The sequence below is a fragment of the Papio anubis genome, chromosome X (genome assembly GCF_008728515.1).
Source record: "Papio anubis isolate 15944 chromosome X, Panubis1.0, whole genome shotgun sequence".
In the NCBI taxonomy this organism is placed as follows: domain Eukaryota; kingdom Metazoa; phylum Chordata; class Mammalia; order Primates; family Cercopithecidae; genus Papio; species Papio anubis.
In genome coordinates, this window is record NC_044996.1 from 43831455 (window position 1) to 43839666 (window position 8212).

Consider the following 8212-nt stretch of genomic DNA (forward strand, 5'->3'; position numbering starts at 1 on the left):
AGAAAGGTCTTTTTGTAAGGAATGCTTTATCATCCTCATACTTAAAACCTGTATGACTTCCCACCACCCTTACAGTAAAACACAAAACTCCTTAATGTGGCCTACAAGGCCCTGTGTGATCTGGCACATGTTTTGTTTCCAACGTCACCTGAAACCCTATTACTATTTACACCACAGCTACATTTATCTCTAAGTTATTCATGTCACCATGCTTCCTCCTGATATGGGGACTTTGCATATTTTGAGCTTTCTTTTTTTCAGATGGAACCATTTCTCCTTTTTTTCTCACCTAACATTTATTCATGCTTCAGATCACATTTTGAGCAATCCCTTCAGGGTAGCTTTGATCCCCCTCACTAGGTCAATCCAGCTGTTATAAAGTATCATAGCACTATCCTATGTCCTTGGAGCACTTGTCACAGTTGCTTTTTACATTAGTTAGTGTGATTACTTGATTATGTTTTTTCATTAAAAAAATATTTATTGATCAACACAGGGAGTGGCAGCCTGCATGGAAAGTGCCCTAGCCCTCTTGCTTGTCAGGGGCCACAACGCTAATTCCTTAGCAACCACCTGCCACCCCCACCCCTTATTTTATACAGTCAGGGTCTTGCTCTGTTGCTCACACTGTAATGCAGTGGTGCAAGCATGGCTCACTGAGACATGGCTCACTGCAGCCTCTAACTCTTGGGTTCAAGTGATTCTCCTACCTCAGCCTCCTGAGTAGCTGGAACCACAGGTGCACACCCGGCCCTTTTCTTTTCTTTTCTTTTCTTTTTTTGTAGAGGTCTCCCTATGTTGCTCAGGCTGGTCTCAAACTCCTGGCCTCAAATGATCCTCCCGCCTTAGCCTCCCAAATCACTGGAATTACAGCATGTACCACAATGCTCAGCTTGAAGCCCTTCTTTCTACGTGGCTTTGGGCTTACTCTCTGGAAACATCCAAAGAATAGAGCAATGGGGCTCCTCTGTTACGAGGACTCATTGCTGCCCCTCCAGCCTGCCTACCACTGAGCGCTTCTTGACTTCGGAGAATCAACCTTCCTTCAGAAGGGCTGACCTTCCAAGGGTATGCCAAGGAGCAGCTGACCTCGGAGACTAGCATCCCACTTCCTGATTATTTGATTATCATCTGTCACCTCTCACTAAATTGTGAGTTCCTTGAGAGCAAGAGCTCACCATGGTATTCCTAGTGTTTATCACAGTGCTCAGCCCATAGTACACTCATTTCTTTTTTTTTTTTCTTTTTTCTTTTTCTTTTTGAGATGGAGTCTCACTCTGTCGCCCAGGCTTGAGTGCAGTGGCACAATCTTGGCTCACTGCAACCTCCACCTCCTGGGTTCAAGCAATTCTCCTGCCTCAGCCTCCCGAGTAGCTGGGATTACAGGCCCCTGCCACCTTGCCCGGCTAATGTTTGTATTTTTAGTAGAGACAGGGTTTTGCCATGTTGGCCAGGCTGGTCTCAAACTCCTGAGCTCAGCTTACCCACCCACCTTGGCCTCCCAAAGTGCTGGAATTACAGGCGTGAGCCACCTCACCCAGCCTGCACATAGTACACTCTTAATAGATATATGTTGCATGAATGACTGAACATGTTTAAGGACATTAGGTCAGTAATTGTTTTCTCTGGGAGCAAAGTACTAAAAGTTTTCAGTTTTCTCAACTTCTTTTTATTTTCTTTCCTTCCTTCCTTCCTTCCTTCCTTCCTTCCTTCCTTCCTTCCTTCCTTCCTTCCTTCTTCCTTCCTTCTTTCCTTCCTCCCTCCCTCCCTTTTTTTTCTTTTCTTTCTTTTTTTTGACAGTCTTGCTCTGTCACCCAGGCTGGAGAGCAGTGGTGTGATCTCGGTTCACTGCAACTCCGCCTCCAGGGTTCAGGTGATTCTCCTGCCTCAGCCTCCCAAGTTGCTGGGATTCCAGATGCCCGCTACCACACCTAGCTAATTGTTTGTATTTTTAGTAGAGATGGGTTTTTGCCATGTTGGCCAGGCTGGTCTCGAACTCCTGACCTCAAGTGATCCTCCCACGTAGGCCTCCCAAAGTGCTGGGATTACAGGCGTGAGCCATCGCGCCCAGCTATTTTCTCACCTTCTTTAAACCACTGACTGGATTCCATATCCATGTTCAAATAGTTGTGTATATTTTATAACAGTATGTTCTATGATGGTAGAAAAATAGATCTAGTCATGGCTCCCATAAATTTAAATACCAGTTTAAAGAGAGGAATGAATACAGTTTTGCAACTGGAATTTCTGATGTGAATCTTTGAAAAGAATGTCACCTTATAGTGCCATTAGAATAACTTAAATTTTAACATTTTTCCGTTGTGTTTTGTTTTTCCATTTTGGTTTTCTTTTTTTCTTTTTGAGAGTTTTGTTCTGTCTCCCAAGCCGGAGTGCAGTGGCTCAATCATGGCTCAATGCAGCCTGGACCTCCCAGGCTCGAGCAGTCCTCCCATCTCAGCCTCCTGAGTATCTGGGACCACAGGCGCATGCCACCACACCTGGCTAATATTTTTTTTTGTAGAGATGGGGTCTCATTATGTTGTCTGGGCTAGGCTTAAACTCCTGGGCTCAAGCAATTCTCCTACTTCAGCCTCCCAAAATGCAGAGATTACAGGCATGAGCCACCACACCTGGCATTTTTTTTTCTATTTTAAATACATTTTATTGTTTAGGGCAATTTTAGGTTCACAGAAAAATTAAGCAAGAAATTCCAGAGAGTTTCCATATACCCCCTGACCACCCCCAACCCCAGTCTCTCACTATCAACATCATGCACCAGGGTGGTACATTCATTACAATTGATGAAGCTATGCTGACACATCATTATCACCCAACGTCCATAGTTTACATTAAGGTTCACTCTTGGTTTTGTATGTTCTGTGAGTTTGGACAAAGGTATAATGACATGTACCCACCATTAGCACAGTATACAGAATAGCCTCACTGCTTAAAAATTCTCTGTGCTCTGCCTATTCTTTCCTTCCTCCTCACTATCCCCTGGCAACTATTGGTCTTTTTACTATGTCCATATTTTTTTATTTTCCAAAATGTCATATAGCTGAAATCACACAGAATGTAACCTTTTCAGATTGGCTTCTTTCACTTATCAATATGCATTTAAGTTTCCTCCATGCCTTTTCATGGCTTGATAGCTCATTAGTTTTTAGAGTCAAATAACATTTCATTGTCTAGATTTGCCACAATTCATTTATCCATTCACCTACTGAAGGACATCTTGTTTGCTTTCAAGTTTTAGCAATTGTGAATAAAGCTGCTATAAACATCCATGCGCAGGTTTTATGTGGACAGAAGTTTTCGATCATTTGGGTAAAAGTGAAAGAGCACAAGTGCTGGATTTTATGGTAAGAATATGTTTAGTTTTGTAAAGTGTCTTCCAAAGTGGCTGTACAATTTTGCATTTCCATCAGCAATGATTGAGGGTTCCTGTTGCTCCACATCCTCACCAGCATTTAATGTTGTCAGTGTTCTGGATTCTGGGGATTCCAATAGGAGTGTAGTAGTATCTCATTATTGTTTCAATTTGTATTTCCCTAATGATATAAGATGTGGAACATCTTTTCACATGCTTATTTGCCATCTGTATATCTTCTTTGACTAGGTGTCTGTTCAGGTCTTTTGCCCATTTTTCAGTTGAATTGTTTTGTTTTCTTATTGCTCTGTTTTGACAGTTATTTGCATATTTTGGATTACAGTTTTTAAATCAGATACGTTTTTTAGAAATATTTTCTTATAGCCTGTGATGTGTCCTGTCATTCTCTTAACAGTATCTTTTGAGGAGCATACGTTTTTTATTTTAATGAAATCTCATCTATCAATTATTTCTTTCGTGGACTCTACCTTTGGTGTTGTATCTAAAAAGTCATCACCACACCCAAGGTCATCTTGATTTTCTCCTATGTTACCTTCTAGGAGTTTTACACTTTTGCATCTAACGTTTAGCTCTATGATTCATTTTGTGTTAATCTTTATGAAGGGTGTAAGTCTGTGACTAGATTCTGTTTTGTGCATGTGGATGTTCAGTTGTTCACACCATTTTTTTTCTTGTTTTTGTTTTTAAAGGTGGGATCTTGCTCTATTGCCCAGGCTCATCTCAAACTCTTGGGCTCAACCAATCCTCCCTGCCATAGTGCTGGGATTATGGATGTGAGCCACCATGCCCAGCTGAAGCACCATTTGTTGAAAAGACTTTCTTTGCTCAATTGTATTGTCCCTGCCCCTTTGTGAAAGATCAGTTGACCATACTTATGTGAGTCTATTTCTATGCTCTTTATTCTATTCAATTAATCTATTTGTCTTTCTTTTACCAATACTATACCATCGTGTTTTTTTTTTTTTTTTTTTGAGACAGAGTCTTGCTCTGTCGCCCAGGCTGGAGTGCAGTGGCCCGATCTCCGCTCACTGCAACCTCCACCTTCCGGGTTCATGCCATTCTCCTGCCTCAGCCTCCCAAGTAGCTGGGACTACAGGCACCCGCCACCACGCCTGGCTAATTTTTTGTATTTTCAGTAGAGACAGGGTTTCACCATTTTAGCCAGGATGGTCTCAATCTCCTGACCTCATGATCCTCCCACCTCAGCCTCCCAAAGTGCTGGGATTACAGGCCTGAGCCACCGCAACTGGCCTACCATACCATCTTAATTACCATAGCTTTATAGTAAGTCTTGAAGTTGGGTAGTGTCAGTACTCCAACTTTGCTCTTCTTCAATACTATGTTGACTATTCTGGGACTTTTGCCTCTCTTTATAAACTTTAAAATCAATTTGCCAATATCTGCAACATAACTCTCCGGGATTTTGATTGGGATTGCATTGAATCTACTCATGAAGTTGTTGGGAAGAACTGATATCTTGACAATATTGAACATGGATTATCCCTCTTATTTAGTTCTCTTTCTTTCATCAGAGTTTTTTTTTTTGTTTGTTTTTGTTTTTAGATGGAGTCTCCCTCTGTCTCCCAGGCAGGAGCGCAGTGGCGCGATCTCAGCTCACTGCAACCTCCACCTCCCGGGTTCAAGCAATTCCCTGCCCCAGCCTCCTGAGTAGCTGGGATTACAGGCACCGGCTACCACGCGCAGCGAATTTTTTTGTATTTTTGGTAGAGACGGGGTTTCACCATCTTGGCCAGGCTGGTCTGGAACTCCTGACCTCATGATCCACCTGCCTTGGACTCCCAAAGTGCTGGGGTTACAGGTGTGAGCCACCGCTCCTGGCCTCATCAGAGTTTAATAGCTTTCCTCATATAAATCTTGTACATATTTCACAAGATTTATACCTGCATATTTCATTTTTGAAAATGCTAATGTAAATGGTATTGTGTTTTTATTTCAGGCTCCACGTGTTTATATTGCTGGTGTATGGGAAAATGATTGACTCATGTACATTAACCTCATATCCTACAACCTTTCTATAATTGTTTATTAGTTCGAGGACTTTGTTTTTGTTTTGTTTTTGTAGTTTTTTTTTTTTTTTTTAGAAAAAAACCACAGAGCTTTATTATTCTCAACACCAATGGCAACGGTCTTCATAGGACAAGAGAGTGAGTTCTGTCGATGGATAGGCAGCCCCTACTTGCTGGCGATAAGCGGGTTCCGCAGGACCACGATGACCAAGTCCCCGCGCAGGAACATCTTGGAGATGCAGCGGTCTTTGTTGACTGGCTTGGATTTCTTCTTGCCCTTGCCGCTCTTAGGGACCTCGGTCCACATCTCCTTCACGTTCTCCAGCACCATGTTGCAGTGCCTATCGAAGGCCTTCACGCGGCCCAGGAGTTTCTTATTGTTGCGACAGTTGATGAGCACTTGGGTGTTGTTCTTGACTGACTGAGTGAGCACAGAGAGTGGACCCGTGTTAAATTCCTCCTCCTCTCGCTTCTGCAGCTCCTCTGGGGTCATCTCACTCTTGGGCTTGTTGAGGAGGCTCATGATGGTCACTAAGCTCTCCGTTCACTCCCGTTTCCCTGTTTTTGTAGTTTCTTAGGAATTTTCTACATAGATGATCATGTCATCTGCAAACAAAGTTTTATTTCTTCCTTTCCAACTTACATACCTTTTATTTCTTTTTCTTGTTTTATTGCATTAACTAGGACTTCTGATACAATGTTGGAAATAAGTGGTGAGAAAAGATGTCTTTGTTCCATATCTTTGCAAACAAGCTTCTAGTTTCTCATCATAAACTATGATGTTAGTTGTAGGTTTTTTGTTAGCTGTAGGTTTTTGTAGATGTCCTTTATCAAGCTGAGGAAGTTTTCCTCTATTCCTATTCTGCTGAGAGTTTTTTTTTAAATCATGAATGGGTGTTGGATTTTATTAATTGCTTTCTCTCCATTTGTTGATATAATTATGAGACTTGACTTTTTTGCTTGTTGATGTAATGGATCACATTGATTGATTTTTCAAATGTTGAACCATCCCTGTACAGCTGGTATATCCCACTTGTTCGTGGTGCATAGTTTTTCAAAAATTCTTTGTTGGATTTGATTTGGTGAAATTTTGTTGAGGATTTTTGCATCTATGTTCATGAGAGATGTTGTTTGTTGTTTTATTTTCTTTTAATGGCTTTGTCTGATTCTGGTGTTAGGGAAGAGCTGGCCTCATAGAATGAGTTAGGAAGTATTCCTTCTGCTTCTATATTCTGAAAGATATTGTAGATAATCTGTATAATTTCTTTCTTAAATGTTTGGTAGAATTCACCTTGATAGAATTTACCATCTGTGCCTGGTGCTTTCTGTTGTGGAAGGTTATTAATTATTGATTCAATTTCTTTAATAGATTAAGAAATTCTCTATTCTTATTTAGATTGTCTATTTCTTCTTGTGTGAGTTTCGGCAGATTGTATCTTTCAAGGGATTGCTCTATTTCACCAAGGTTCTCGAATAATTTTTTCATAGTATTTCTTTATTATCTTTTTTTTTGAGACAGCATCTTACTGTCATTCAGGCCAGAGGTCAGTGGTGTGACCATAGCAGACTTGAAATCCTGGGCTCAAGTGATCCTCCTGTCTTAGCTTCTTAGGTAGCTGGGACTACAGATGCATGCCACCACACCTGGCTTTTTTTTTTTTTTTTTTTTTTTTTTTTGTAGAAACAAGATCTCTATTGCCCAGGCTGATCTCAAACTCCTGGCTTCAAGTGATTCTTCTGCCTCAGCCTCCTAAATGCTGTGATTACAGGTGTAAGCTACAATACTTGACCTCTCTTATTATCATTTTAATGTCCATGGGATCTTTAGTGATGGTTCCTCTTTCATTTCTGATCCTAGTAATTTGTGTCATCTTTTTTATCTTGGTTTATCTGGAAGGACGTTTATTAATTTTATTGGTCTTTTCAATGAGCCAGCTTTTTGGTTTTGTTGATTTTCTTTATTGATTTCCTGTTTTCAATGTTATTGATTTCTGGTCTGTCATTATTTCTTTTATTCTGTGTACTTTGGATTTAATTTGTTCTTCATTTTCTAGTTTCCTTAGGTGCAAGCTTGGATAACTGCTTTTAGATTATTCTTCTTTTCTAATATACATATGTAACGCAATAAACTTCCCTCTAAGTACATTGCTTTTGCTGGATTGTGCACATTTTAATAGTTGTATTTTCATTTCCATTTAGTTGACAATATTATTAAGTTTCTTTTGAGATTTCTTCTTTAGCCCATGTGTTATTTAGAAGTGTGTTGTTTGATCTCCAAATACTTTGAATGTTCAGGTTATCTTTCAGTTATTGATGTTTAATTTCATTGTGGTCTCAGAGCACACGGTGAATGATTTCTATTTTTTAAAAAACGTAATGTGTGTTTTATGGCTAGAATGTGATGTATGTTTCAATTTAGCTTGAGAAGAATGTGTATTACGCTGTTGTTGGATGAAATCATTTATAGATGTCAATTATAACCAATTGATTGATGGTGCTGTTGAGTTCAGCTATGTCCTTAATGATTTTTTGCCTGCTGCATGTGTCCATTTCTGATGGAGGGGTGTTGAAGTTTCCAACTATAATAGTGGGTTTCTCTGTTTATCCTTGTAATTCTATAAATTTTTGCCTCATTTATGTTAATACTCTGTTATTAGACAAATGCGCATTAAGGATTGTTATTCTTCCTGAAGATTGACCCCTTTTATCATTATGCAATGCCCCTTTGTATCCCTGATAATTTTTCTTGCTCTGTAGTCTGCTTGTCTGTAATTAAGATAGCTTCTCAAGACTT

General features: G+C 40.1%; 1 pseudogene across 1 annotated transcript; it reads right to left on the minus strand.

Annotated features, from left to right (window-relative positions):
• Positions 1 to 5474: 5474 nt before the first annotated feature.
• Positions 5475 to 6011, minus strand: LOC100999822 (annotated as a pseudogene). Its single transcript, XR_642110.3, has one exon. The product of XR_642110.3 is annotated as a small nuclear ribonucleoprotein Sm D2 pseudogene (transcript).
• Between the last annotated feature and the right edge of the window lie 2201 nt (positions 6012 to 8212).